The sequence below is a fragment of the Mobula birostris genome, chromosome 22 (assembly GCF_030028105.1).
Source record: "Mobula birostris isolate sMobBir1 chromosome 22, sMobBir1.hap1, whole genome shotgun sequence".
NCBI lineage: Eukaryota > Metazoa > Chordata > Chondrichthyes > Myliobatiformes > Myliobatidae > Mobula > Mobula birostris.
In genome coordinates, this window is record NC_092391.1 from 20,363,207 (window position 1) to 20,377,470 (window position 14,264).

Here is a 14,264-nt window from a genome sequence, read left to right on the forward strand (position 1 = left end):
GGATCAGCCCATGATTGAATGGCACAGCAGACTCGATGGGCTGAATGGCCTACTTCTGTTACTGTATCTTATGATCTGATCTTATGATCTAAACCTAAGGCTCCTGCATCTCCTTCCCGATGGCAGCAGTGAGAAGAAAGCATGGCCTGGATGATTGGGGCAAGGCAGGGGTCCTTGATGATGGATGATGCTTTCTTGTGGCAGCGCTCCCTGTAGGTGTGCTCAATGGAGGGGAGGGTTTTGCCTGTGATGGTCTAAGCTGTGTCCACCACTTCTTGAAGGCCATGAAGCAACCAGTCAGGATACTCTCCACTCTGCATCTATAAAAGTCGGTCAAAGTTTTTGATGCCATGCCAAATCTATGCAAACTTCTGAGAAAGTAGAGGTGCTGTCATGCCTTCTTTATGGTTCCAGGACAGATCCTCTGATGTGATAATGCCAAGGAATTTAGAGTCACCGACTCTCTCCACCTCCGATCCCCTTATTGAGGACTACTATAGTCAATAATTAGCTCTTTGATTTTGCCGATGTTGAGGTTGAAATGAAATGAAGTGCAGATCCTGGGGATCTGAAAATAAACAGATGGGTCACTGGCCTAAAACGGTAACCTCCTTCTGTCGTAAACATGAGGAACTCTGCAGATGCTGGAAATTCAAGCAACACATCAAAGTTGCTGGTGAACACAGCAGGCCAGGCAGCATAGGGAGCGATCCCTGCGCAAAACAGAGGGGGGGAGGGAAAGATGTGCTTAGTGGTGGGATCCCACTGGAGGTGGCGGAAGTTACAGAGAATAATATGTTGGACCCGGAGGCCTCCAACCTGATGGCATGAACATTGACTTCTCAAACTTCTGCTAATGGCCCACCTCCCCTTCATACCCCATCCGTTATTTATTTATATACACATTCTTTTTCTCTGTCTCCTTTTTCTCCCTCTGTCCCTCTGACTGTACCCCTTGCCCATCCTCTGGGTTTTTCCCCCCTCCCCCTTTTCTTTCTCCCTAGGTCTCCTGTCCCATGACCCTCTCTTATCCCTTTTGCCTATCACCTGTCCAGCTCTTGGCTCCATCCCTCACCCTCCTGTCTTCCCCTATCATTTTGGATCTCCCCCTCCCCTTCCCACTTTCAAATCCCTTACTCACTCTTCCTTCAGTTAGTCCTGACAAAGGGTATCGGCCTGAAACGTCGACTGCACCTCTTCCTAGAGATGCTGCCTGGCCTGCTGCGTTCACCAGGAACTTTTATGTGTGTTGCTTCCTTCTCTCCCCGCCAGCTGTTGCCTGACAGGCTGAGAGTTCTCATGCTCATTTAATTTTAAGGTGCCAGGACTTACGTTTTGGAATCCTTATGGTTTCCTTGCCGCCTCTCAATAAACATTTTTCTTACATTTCAAATCACATTCCATCTCTGCTAGTGACGGCCGATGTGAAATTTGTGGAGAACCCGTTGCGGTGCCGCGACAGGCAGGATCATGGCCGTGCACGAAGGCGGGCGCGCGCCCGGGTAGCCGGCCGAAGCGCGGTCACGGGAACGGGGGAGAAATGCGGCTGTGCGGCGTAGTGACTCGCCTTCTGCGGCCGGGGTTGGGGGAATCTCCGTGAGTCACTGGCTGGGGGAAGCGGAGTGGGACACTGGTGAAAGGGGTATGTGCCGTCACCAAGCGGTTTCGGGGACTGGCGAGAAGGCAGCTCGGCTGCGGCTGAGGGAGCGCTGCGCAGGTGATCCGCTCGCCATGGTGAGCAGCCGATGCGGGCGGTTTAGACGGCAGCTTGGACGGTTTTGGCATGCTGCGTGGTGCTTGGAAGGGAGGGCAAGCCCTGAGTTGGGTTTTCGATGTTCTCAAACGGGAGCCGAGTTGGCAAAGGAAAATAACTGTAGTCCTTGCCCTCAGGGGTTAATATGGACTAAGTTGTGGTGTGAAATTGGTATTGGTTTTGGTTTACTTGTTCATCCTATTTTTATTTCCCAATGTTATTAACTTGGTCCTGAATCCTTGCTTCCAAAGAAAATGCTGGTGAGGTTGGTGCCACCATTTGCTTCATTTAGTCTCCCTTGTTCTCTATCTAGTCACTGACAGTTTTTGTTTGTCTTCCCCACCCTCAGCCCTGATTTATCCTTGTTTTCTAATTTAAAATCAAATTACTGGATACACTCAGCAAAGCAGGAAGTATCGGGGAAAGAGAAATAGTTATCCTTTCAGTTTAAAGACCCTTTCATCAGAACTTTATCTCAGAATTTTGGCTTCTGCTGTTTCAGGATTTTCATCCCGGAGGGGTTTATTTCACTTTTTCTCTCCAACGCTGCTACCTGACTTGCTGAATATTTCCAGTATTTTCTGATTTCATTTCAGGTATCTATTACCAACAGTTTTTTTTTTCAATTTGAGCATGAGTTCAACATTTTTTAAGATTTTGGGGAAGAAAGAGTTAAAGTGTGAACATTGAGGGGGAGGAAGAACTTTCACATTCAGCCCATAATAAATGGTTTGTGCTTGTAAAATGTAATTCTCCCGTGGGCATCAATTTCTGAACAGCAAACCTTGGCATCATGCCCCCCCCCTCAATTTCACTTGTTCACAAACATGTTTGTTAGTTGGTGAAAGATAAAGATTTCTATTCAAATATTCAAGCCATTTGTCATTCTATGAAATTTTGCATTGAGAATGCACCCCTTCATGCTTTAAAATCTCTCAAACCACCTTGCAATAAGAAACCTTACAGTGAGGCCACAATTTTATTGAACGGTGAGGCAAGATCAAGTGGCCTACTCTCTTTGTATTCTTATTTATGAGCCATGCTGAAGAGGCAGCTGGATTCAGTGACCACAATTCTGTTGTCTTTAAAATAAATACGGTAAAAAGCAGAACAGGTTCACTGCTTTAAAGTACTAAAGTTAAACTGGAGCAGGGCCAACTTTGAGGGCATTAGGCAGGATCTAGCTGGAGCTGGCTGGGTGACTCTTTAAAGGCAAAGGAACAATTGGTACATGGGAAGCTTTTGAAAGAGTCATATCAAGAATCCAGGGTGTTCATGTTCCATTTGGGTGAAAGGTAGCTCAGGAAACCTTGGCGTATGAGAGATAGAAACATAGAAAATAGGTGCAGGAGTAGGCCATTCGGCCCTTCGAGCCTGCACCGCCATTTATTATGATCATGGCTGATCATCCAACTCAGAACCCTGCACCAGCCTTCCCTCCATACCCCCTGATCCCCGTAGCCACAAGGGCCATATCTAACTTCCTCTTAAATTTAGCCAATGAACTGGCCTCAACAGTTTCCTGTGGCAGAGAATTCTACAGATTCACCACTCTCTGTGTGAAGAAGTTTTTCCTAATCTCAGTCCTAAAAGGCTTCCCCCTTATCCTCAAACTGTGACCCCTCATTCTGGACTTCCCCAACATCGGGAACAATCTTCCTGCATCTAGCCTGTCCAATCCCTTTAGGATTTTATACGTTTCAATCAGATCCCCCCTCAATCTTCTAAATTCCAACGAGTACAAGCCTAGTTCATCCAGTCTTTCTTCATATGAAAGTCCTGCCATCCCAGGAATCAATCTGGTGAACCTTCTTTGTACTCCCTCTATGGCAAGGATGTCTTTCCTCAGATTAGGGACCAAATCTGCACACAATACTCCAGGTGTGGTCTCACCAAGGCCTTGTACAACTGCAGTAGTACCTCCCTGCTCCTGTACTCGAATCCTCTTGCTATAAATGCCAGCATACCATTCGCCTTTTTCACCGCCTGCTGTACCTGCATGCCCACTTTCAATGACTGGTGTATAATGACACCCAGGTCTCGTTGCACCTCCCCTTTTCCTAATCGGCCACCATTCAGATAATAATCTGTTTTCCTGTTTTTGCCACCAAAGTGGATAACTTCACATTTATCCACATTAAATTGCATCTGCCATGAATTTGCCCACTCACCCAACCTATCCAAGTCACCCTGCATCCTCTTAGCATCCCCCTCACAGCTAACACTGCCGCCCAGCTTCGTGTCATCTGCAAACTTGGAGATGCTGCATTTAATTCCCTCATCCAAGTCATTAATATATATTGTAAACAACTGGGGTCCCAGCACTGAGCCTTGCGGTACCCCACTAGTCACTGCTATCGAGGCTGTGGTCAGGAACAAGAAGGAAGCGTCCATCACATTTAGGCAATTGGGTATGAGTGAGTCCCTCGACAAACATAGAGTTTAAGAACCGATGTAAGAGGGAAATCTGGAGGGGGAAAAAAAGAGGCTATTAGATGGATTTGGCAGTCTAGGTTAAAGTTAATCCCTAGTTATGTTAATAGTAAAAAGATGACTTGGCCGAGACTGGATCCCCTTGAAGGGCATTAAGGTCACCTATTTGTAGAGCAATAGGAAATGGCCAAGAATTTTAATGTCTAGTTCTCCTCAGTGTTTACTAATGAGAATATCATGAAAGCCAAAGCAATGAGGGCAACAGGTAGTGAGGTCTTGGACCATATGCATATCACAGAATACAAATTAAAGCAGACAAATTCCTAGGGCCTGACCAAATGCGGTTCCAGACCTGTGAGGCCAGGGAAGAAATTGGAGAGGTTCTTGTAGACCATAAAACATAGGAGCAGAATTAGGCCATTTGGCCCGTCAAGTCTGCTCCTCCATTCAATCGTGGCCGATCCTTTCTTCCCCCTCCCCAGCCCCTCTCCCTGTAAACTTACATGCTGTGTCCCATCAAGAACTTGGCCTGCACGACTGTGTGTGGCAAAGAATTCCACAGATTTGTCACCCTCTGGCTAAAGGAAATTTTCCTCATCTCCATTCTAAGTGGACATCTCTCAATTCTGAGACTGTGCCCTCTGGTCCTAGACTCCCCTATGAAAGGAAACATCCTCTCTACGTCCACTTTAGCCAGCCCTTTCAATATTCAGTAGATTTCAGTGAGATCCCCTCCTCCCAGCCATCAAATGCTTCTCGTATGTTAACCTTTTCATTCCTGGTATCAATCTCGTGAATCTCCTCTGGACTATCTCCAATGTCAACAGGCCTTTTCTTAGATAGGGGGCCCAAACTGTTCACAATACTCCAAGTGCGATCTGACAAATGCATTATAAACCCTCAGCATTACATCCTTGCTTTTGTATTTTAGTCCTCTTGAAATGAATGCCAACAGTGCATTTGCCTTCCTTACTACCGACTCAACCTGCAAATGAAACTTTAGGGAATCCTTCATGAGGACTCCCAAGCCCTCTGCTCCTCAATTTTTAAAAATTTTCTCCCCATTTACAAAACAGTCCACACGTTTATTCCTTCTGCCGAAGTACATGTGCATGCTCTTCACTACATTATATCCCGTCTGCCACTTTTTTTTTTACCCATTCTCCCAGTCTGTTTCCTCAAAGCAACTTGCCCTTCCACTTACCCTCTGCAAACTTGGCCACAAAGCCATCCATTCCTTCATCCAAATCATTGACATACATCGTGTAAAGCAGTCCCAATACTGAGCCCTGTAGCACACCACTAGTCGCTGGCACCCATCAGAAAAGGTCCCTTTATTCCCACTCTTTGCCTCTTGCCAGTCATCTAATCTTCTATCCATTCTGGTATATTTCGCTTAATACCATAGGCTCTTCATTTTCTAAGCAGCCTCATGTGTGGTAGCTTGGCAAAGGCCTTCTGAAAATCCAAATAAACAACATCCACTGACTTTCCTTTGTCTATCCTGTTTGTTACTTCCACAAAGAATTCCAACAGATTTGTCAGGCAAGATTTCCCCTTTGGAACGCCATACTGACTTTGGCCTATTTTACATGTGCCTGCAAGGACCCTGAAAGCTCATTCTTAATAATAGATTCCCAAATCTTTCCAACCACTGAAGTCAAGCTAACTGACCTATAATTATGCAAACATGAAGAAATCTGCAGATCTTGATGAAGGGTCTCGGCCTGAAGCGTAGACTATACCTCTTCCTAGAGATGTCACCAGCAACTTTTATGTGTGTTGCTGACCTATAATTATCTACTGCCTCCCTCCCTTTTTAAAGAGTTGAATAATGTTTGTAATTTTCCAGTCCTCAGGAACCATTCCAGAACCTATTAATTTTGAAAGATCATTACTAATGCCTTCATGATCGCTTAAGTGCCCCCTTTTGGAACCTTGAGACATAGTCCATCTGGTCAGTTCAGGTCACTTGCCTGCCCACAGATCTTTCAGCTTCCCAAGCACTATACCTTCTTAGTAATTTTAGTAACACTCATTTCTACCCCTTGACACTCACGTTTCTGGCATTTTGCTAGTGTCTTCCACAGTGAAAACTGATGCATAATATTTAATCAGTTCATCCACCATTTCTTTGTCCCCATTACTACCCCTCCAGTGTCATTTTCAGCTGTCTAATATCTACTCGTCTCTCTTTTACACTTCATATATCTGAAAAATGTTTTTTTATCTTTTATATTATTTGATACCTCCATATTTAAACTTTTCTCTTTATGGCTTTCTGTGGGTTTTTAAAAGCTTCGCAATCCTCTACTTTCCCACTGATTTTTGCTCTTTTATATGCTCTCTCTTTTGGTTTTATGCTGTCTCTGACTGACTTTGTCAGCCACAGTTGCCTTATTCTCCATTTAGAATACTTAATCTTTGGAATGTATCTAACCTGTCCCTTCCAATTTTCCCCCAGAAACACCAGTCATTGCTTTTCAGCAGTCCTCCCTGCTGATGTCCAATTCCAATTAACTTCGGCCAGCTCCTCTCTCATGCCTCTGTAATTCCCTTTACTCCACTATAATACTGACTAAACTGATTTTAGCTTCTCCTCAACTGCAGGGTGAATTCATTATATTACTGTCTCTTACAGCTTCCTTTATCTTAAGCTTCCTAATCAAATCCAAATCAATACATAATTCCCAATCCAGAATTGCCATTCCCTGGTGGGCTCGCCCATAAACTGCTCTAAAAAGCTATCTCATAGGCATGCTACAAATTCCCTCTTTTGGGATCAAGCACCAACCAGATTTTCCCAAAGTACCTACATATTGAATTCCCCCAAGATTATTGCAGCATTGCCCTTTTTCTGTACATTTTCTATCTCCTGTTGTAATTTGTAGTCCAATGTTGGCTACTTTGGAGGTCTGTATATAACTCCCATCAGGGTCTTTTTACCCTTGCAGTATTTTTACCCTCCCCACGAGGATTCTACATCTTCTGATCCTTTGTCACCTGATTCTTTCTTTCTTTCTTTTCTTTTTTGGTGTGTGCCTTCCTGCGTGCGTGCGCGTCTGTGTGTGTGTGTGTCTGCGTGTGCGTGCGTCCTTGATGATGTCTTTTTCATGGCTTTTTTTTACAAGGCGCAGAGTGAGAGAGAGAGACTGTGGGGCACGCCACTCCTCACACAGACATTTTCGCAGTATTTTTCCCTTTATTTTACGAGGTCGAGTTGCGATCTCGACATTCAACCTGGCACGGATAGAAAGCGTACTCGGGAGTGGACCCGACTGATTTCGAACCCGGGAACCTCCGCTACCGGGTCCAGCACCAATGTCATTGCACCACCAGCTGGCCCATTGTCACCTGTTTCTAAGAATTTGATTTATCTTTTTTAAACCAATAGAGGCACCCCACCCATTTTGTCTAGCTGGCTGTATTTTCAATACAATTTGTTTCCATGACTGCTAAGCTCCCATGATCTAACTATGACCTAATTTCAGTCCTGACTCAGTGATGCCCACAACATCATACTTGGCAACCCCCAACTGCGTGACAAGATCATCTACTTTATAAATACTGTGTACATTCAAATATAACACCAGTTGTGTATTCATCACCGTTTTTGCTTTTGGCCCCCTGTTACACTTTTAACTCATTCCACTGACTGCAGTTTTGCCCTATCATCTGTCTGTTCTTCCTCACAGTCTCACTACACACTGCATCTACTTGTATACCCACTGCCCATCCTCAGCTCTGTCACTTTGGTTCCCATCCCCCTGCCAAATTAGTTTAAACCCTCTCCGACAGCTCTGGCAAACCTGCCTGCAAGGATATTGGTCCCTTTGGGTTCAGGCGTAACCTGTCGTTTTTGTACAGGTCGTACCTTCCCCAGAAGAGATCCCAATGATCCAGAAATTAACCTGCCCACTGCACCAGTTCTTCAGCTGTGTATTCATCCTATTCTTACCCTGGCTGGCATGTGGCACAGGCAGCAATTTAGATTACTACACTGGAGATCCTGTTTTTCGCTTTCTGCCTAACTCATGATATTCTCTCTTCAGCCTCCTCCCTTTTCCTACCCATGTCATTGGTAACAACATGTACTGCAATTTCCGGCTGCCTTTAGAATGCTGTGGACCTGATCCAAGATATTCCTGACTCTGGCATGTGGGAGGCAACATACCATTCGGGTATCTCTTAAACGATAACAGAATCTGTTTTCTGCTCTAATTATAGAATCCCCTATCACTGCTGCACTCTTCTTCTCCCCCACTTGCCTTCTGAGCCACAGAGCCAGGGACCCGGTCACTACAGCTTCCCCTGGTAGGTCTTCCCCCTCTCTCAATTGTGAATAGTTAGGGAGATGAGCTGAGGAATGGCAGGTGGATTTCAACTTAAGTAAGCATAGGTTAATGTATTTTGACATTCAAACAAGAGTAGGACGTATTGAGTGAGTGGCAGGGTTGTGGAACAGAGGGACCTTGGGAGTATGAGTGCTCAGTTCGCTGAAGGTTGCCGCACAAGTAGATAAGGTGGTGTAGAAATGCTGGCCTTCATCAGTCAGGGCATTGAGTCTATGAATAGTGACAGTATGTTGCAGTTATGTAAGCCGTTGGTGAGACTTGGAGTACTGCGTACAGTATTGATCACCCTGTTATAGGAAAGAGGCTGTCAAGTAGGAGAGGGTGCGGAAGAGGTTTACAAGGATGCTGCCTGGAATAGAGGGCCTGAGTTTAATGGTGAGGTTGCCCATGCTGGATCTTTATTCCTTGGAGCATAGAGCAAGAGAGGGACCTCAAAGAAGTTTATAAAGTTTTGAGTTGGATGGTCACATTTGGGGATTCCAAAAAGAGAGAGCACAGATACAATATAAGAAGGGGGAGATTTAATAGACCTGAGGGGTAACTTTTTCCACAGAGAGCTGAGTCCCTTGAGTGAGCTGCCTGAGGTAGTGATCGAGGTGGATACACTTGCAACATTTAAGAGGCATTTGAGTAGGTACCTGGAGGGGAAGACCTTGGGTCATGGACTGAACACAGGTAACTGGGACTGACGAGGAGGATGCTGTGGTCCACATGGACCTGCAGGGCTGAGGGACCTGTTTCTAATGCTGTATTACTCTGATTCCGTGACTTTGTGTTGATGTGTACTCATTGGTGCAACAGCCCTTAAAGGACCAATTCTGTTTTTGCTGATGACTCCTAGGGAAAGGGTCACCCAGAAAAATGCAACCTTTATCTTTATGCACAGGAAATCCTGATTTATGCCTGGCCCCTGTTTGTTGCCTTAAAGGTGACTTTGATCCAGCAATACCATGATTTCAAAATACTCATCCTTGTTTTCAAATTCCTTAATAATCGTCTTTGGGCAAACAATGCTGAGGAGTACCTGGGACCTGATTCCCTAAGTCCCAGTGTATTACTCAAAAGCCACGACTTTCCCCAAGCAGTAAGACTGATCAACATGTCCACACCCCCCACCACCACTACTTTATCATTTCCTGTCAGAGTCACCTTCTGTACAGGCATCCTGATTTAGCATCACCTAGCATCACTTTGTGAACATGCATTCAATCTATCTTATGCATTTATATTTATTGTTTTTTATTTATTGTGTTCTTTATCTTTTATTGTGCTGCAATTGAACAATAATTTTGTTCTCCTTTATACTTGTGTACTGGAAATGATGTTAAACAACCTTGAATCTTGAATTAATAAAGTGTCTACAGAGATGGTGGATGCACTGGTTGCAATCTTCCAGAATTTAGTCATGTGATGATTCCCTCTGACCCACCATGTCCATGTCACTTATCTACACTAATCCTATTTAAAGTTCAAAGTAAATTTCGTTATCGGAGTACATACACATACAACCCTGAGGTTCTTTTTCTAGAGGCATATGCAGCAAATCTGTAACAAGATTCAATGAAAGGTCAAGTAGAGTGCAGAAGACAACAAACTGTGCAAATGCAAATATAAATAAGTAGCAAAAAATAATGAGAACATGAGATAACAAGATAAGAGTCCTTAAAGTGAGATCATTGGTTGTGGGAACATCTCAATGATGGGCAAGTGAGTGTAGTTATCCCATTTTGTTCAAGGGCCTGATGGTTGAGGGGTAGTAACTGTTCTTGAACCTGGTGGTGCGAGTCCTGAGGCTCTTGTTCCTTCTACCTGATGGCAGCAGTGAGAAAAGAACAAGGCCTGGGTGGTGAGAATCTTTGATGGCCACTGCTCTCCTACACCAGTGTTTCATGTAGATGTGCTCAATGGCTGGGAGAGCCTTACCCATGACGTACTGGGCTGAATCCAACACCTTTTTGTAGGATTTTACCGACGGTAACGTGTGATTCTAGATGCTTAAATGTTGTGAGAGTTTTTGCCTCCATCACCTCTTTGGATAGCATATCACAGACTCCAAGAACACTCAAGGTAGAAAAATTACTCTGTGATCAAGCGTTTGATCATTTGTCCTGTATTTTCCTTTGTGGCTGGCTATACGTCAAATTTTTGTTGGATTATTGTACATGTGGAGCAATCTTAAAGTTAAAAGTTGTGTTGAAGCTGCTAGATAAAAATGCAGGCTGCAGTTGGCAGGGCACTAGGATAACTCTCGTTTTTTCACTCATCCACTTACCCGATTTATTGAATTTCATACAACGTCATCTCTCTGAAGCCAAGACAATGTTAATTCCTGGTCTTGTTTCTGTTTGATTGCCTTCCCATTGATCTGGTCAGGATAATGGATGCACTCAATTTCCATTGCCAGTTGTTCCTTGATGTGAGGGTGGATTTACTGCCTTCAATTTTAAGTACTTCAAAGTGATTCAGTCCTCCAAGGGGACCATGACCTTAGCATGGTTTGGAGGCTTGCATGACCTGGACCTGGAGAGCTATGCTGGCTGGAGTCAGGGCTTTATGCTTTGGCTCTTGGTAGGGTCACCCATGTCAAACAGATCAAAGGGTAGAGGCCAGATAAAGAGTGATCCTCTGGTTCTTCAGGTTCAGAAGGCTAACAACCCTGACTGGTCAAACAGAACTGTTAAGGAAACAGCAGTGAAGAATTCCTTCTACGGTATTCCTGAGTCTCCATCTGGGACTTGCATGGCTGACAGTAGAGAAAACTGAAAGGGAGTTACTGGCATGATGAAGGAAGCCCTGAGCAGTGCCAAGGATGGAGGACCTTCATCGCTGCCCAGGCATGGCGGGCATTAAGTAAGTAAAAGTGGTTCAGTAGTGCTGAATGGTAAGGCAGGACCAATTGTGTGTGATAACTTTCTGGGAATTGGGAGGCGGGGTGTGCATGGGGGTCAAGGTCAGGGTTGAGATGGGGCTGCACGTGTTGGAGTGTGTGTTTTTGGGTGATGATTGGGGTTGAGGGGCAAGGATTGTCTGGTGAATGTTCAGCTACTGGATTAGCAGGTGAGGGTCAGCATCACCAGTGGAGGGCCATAGGTTCGGAAGTGCATATTGTGATCTGACTTCGGGTTTTGGGGTGAATCAAAGCAACATTTATGGGACATAATTGTATATTTCTGATTAAACAAAATTAAGCCGTGCTACCTTGTGGCAAATGTTGAATCCATGCTGTGTGGATGGAAGCAATTTGACCCAACGTGCTCATTCTCCCTGCAAGAGCAGTCTAGTTCCATCTGCAAAGGCAACAGTGCAGGAGGGTGTTGTTACCAAACGAACCTGGAGAGGAGTGAAGGCGCATTGTAGAAGTAGCGGTGTGCTACAGCACAAAATATGTCGATTTTTAATCTGTTTGTCACAATTGCTTTTAACTTTTAAATTAAATGCCATATTTTGATCCTACCTGTGATAAGGCAAGTTCGACTAATTTTGTACAATTTTCTGAAGTAATTTCTTTATTCAAAAAGTGGGTTATGGCACTGATATGGAATTGGTGATGGAGATTGTTGCAGATAGTCTAACCAAATTCTAACTTGATCCAATCTAATTTGTCCAAAGCATGGATGCCAGAACTGAAGGCGTGCTTGATAATTAAATTTGCAGAATTCATCTGGTATCCAAAGAATTTAAAAGCTCTAAGCAGTGTCTTGATAAACAGATAGAACCATCTCTCTCACTCTCAGCCAGTAAGCTGAGAGCTTTGAGGTTTCTGTATCCAAGGAGAAGCAGATGAAATTGAATCATTCCGTGGCTGGGATTGGGGAATGCATCAGGACTCTTGGGATGCGTCAGAATGATTTTATCTTCTACCTGATTTAGGATTGCGGGTGAAGAAGTGAGAAATAGGAAAGCTCTGCGTTCATGAGCAAGACATACAAAATGCTGGAGGAACTCAGCAAAGTAGATGTTGCCTGACCATCGGAGTTCCTCCAGCATTTTGTGTATGTTGTTCAAGATCTCCAGCATCTGCAGTCTCTCTTGTGTCTGCATTGCTGAAGTTGATGTGCCAAATAGTCTACTCAAAGCATGGCAACGAAAGGTGTCTTTTATATGAATAAATACAAACTCAGGACGGACCTTCAGTGTAATAGTACAGAAAAACTTTTCATTAAGATAAAAGCATCAGGAACCTGAGTTTTTCAAGCACTGAAAGCAATAGTTTCCTTGTAAGTTTGTATTTTAGTAAATAACTAGACAATGGGGTGACCCGTTGGGGCACCCTTTGAGAGAAGGGTAGTGCAGTCTGATGTGACCAGAATGAACATTAAATTTTCCTGAATGCTATTGGTATCACTTTGCTTTGGAAACTGAAGTAGAAAACCTCAGTTTATTAAAGAAGAACGACACATAGCAAAGCAAATATAGCTGCTCCTCATTTAATGAAGGACACTTGTGATGGCATCATTTCTGGTTTATCTGCCACCCTTCTGGAGACGTACAGTCCTTTCATCCCCCGTCTCTTCATCTCTTCTGCTGTTTGTTGTTTGTCTCTGATCCTGGAGATGTGCATGCCTCTCCTCCTCTGTCTCTTCTTCTCTCATCTTTTTTTGTCCTGACTCTTTGATCCTGCAGCCCTGGCCTCAGCCGATTCTTGTTCTCTCCCTTTCCTTGCCGCTTCCCGACGACGTTTGGTGTCATCTCTTGACCATGCGGCATAATTAGGCTGACCATTTTTTTTTACCCTAACGCTGGATAGAAGATATGAAGCAGTGACACCAAAGGATGCTGATTATTGTTGATGATATGGTTGGTGCTCTCCTAAATGGACGTGATATAGTCATCGCTGTCCTTTGACTGCAGCAAAGGGTTTTATGGGTGTCTCGAAGTATGTCATTACAGTAAGATTTAATTATCTCTTATTGATGGGTGGCAGTTAGATCTGTCCCAATCCTGCACATGCTGATGGTGATTAGCAGAATGTAACCACTCGAAATAGAGCTGCCCTGCCTTTTTGCTCTGGTAGGTGTCACTGCTGAGGCTGGTCATGCGCATGCGTGCGGCTGTCGCGTCCCAATTTCTATGGTGGCGGATCGCCTCTCGGGTTAAAAGGAAGCCTGTTGATTTTTGCGAATGAGCAATTTTATACGAATATATAACCCTGAACTTTGCCTGCATTCTGTAAGTTAGCGCATTTTAATTCGATTTAGCCAAAAAAAGTGCCGCTGTAATGCACCATTTGCGCTAATTAGAGTCACAATCAGACAGTCAGACATATCATAGAGTTTTAGTATTATATAGATTGTTTATTCTTAGCCAACCCCCTACCTTGGCTGCACTGTCTTGGCAATAAATCAACTCGAGAGTGAAGATTCAAGTTTATTTATCACACGTACATTGAAACATACAATTAAATGTGATGCTTGCATTAACAACCAACACACCCACACATTCCAGTGCCACATTGCATGCCCACAATGTTCAGCAAAGCAAGTCCCTGTTCCTCCCACCCACACTCGTACAGAACGCTCTAACCCCAAGACAGACTATATTCTTTGCCCTGCATCCAACACGCAGACATTGGGCCTTCAACTATCCCAGCAGACTTGCAGAGATAATCATAGAAGGTACTAGGCCTTAATCTGGACAGAATTCAAATATATCCATCAAAGCAGGATGAAAAGGGATCTTGTAACTGAGAACTACACTTGTGCACTATCCAAATATTCATGGTT

General features: G+C 44.2%; 1 protein-coding gene across 2 annotated transcripts in view; it reads left to right on the forward strand.

Annotated features, from left to right (window-relative positions):
* The first annotated feature begins 1,591 nt into the window (after positions 1-1,591).
* The window catches only part of st6galnac6 (ST6 (alpha-N-acetyl-neuraminyl-2,3-beta-galactosyl-1,3)-N-acetylgalactosaminide alpha-2,6-sialyltransferase 6), a 44,011-nt gene continuing 31,338 nt past the window's right edge, over positions 1,592-14,264 (forward strand). Inside the window, exons 1-2 of one of the 2 annotated variants that reach the window (XM_072240268.1) lie at positions 1,592-1,734; positions 11,179-11,391. The gene's annotated coding sequence lies outside the window, so the exon portion shown is untranslated. The remainder of the gene's footprint in view (positions 1,735-11,178; positions 11,392-14,264) is intronic. The other variant, XM_072240267.1, reaches the window with a different exon arrangement.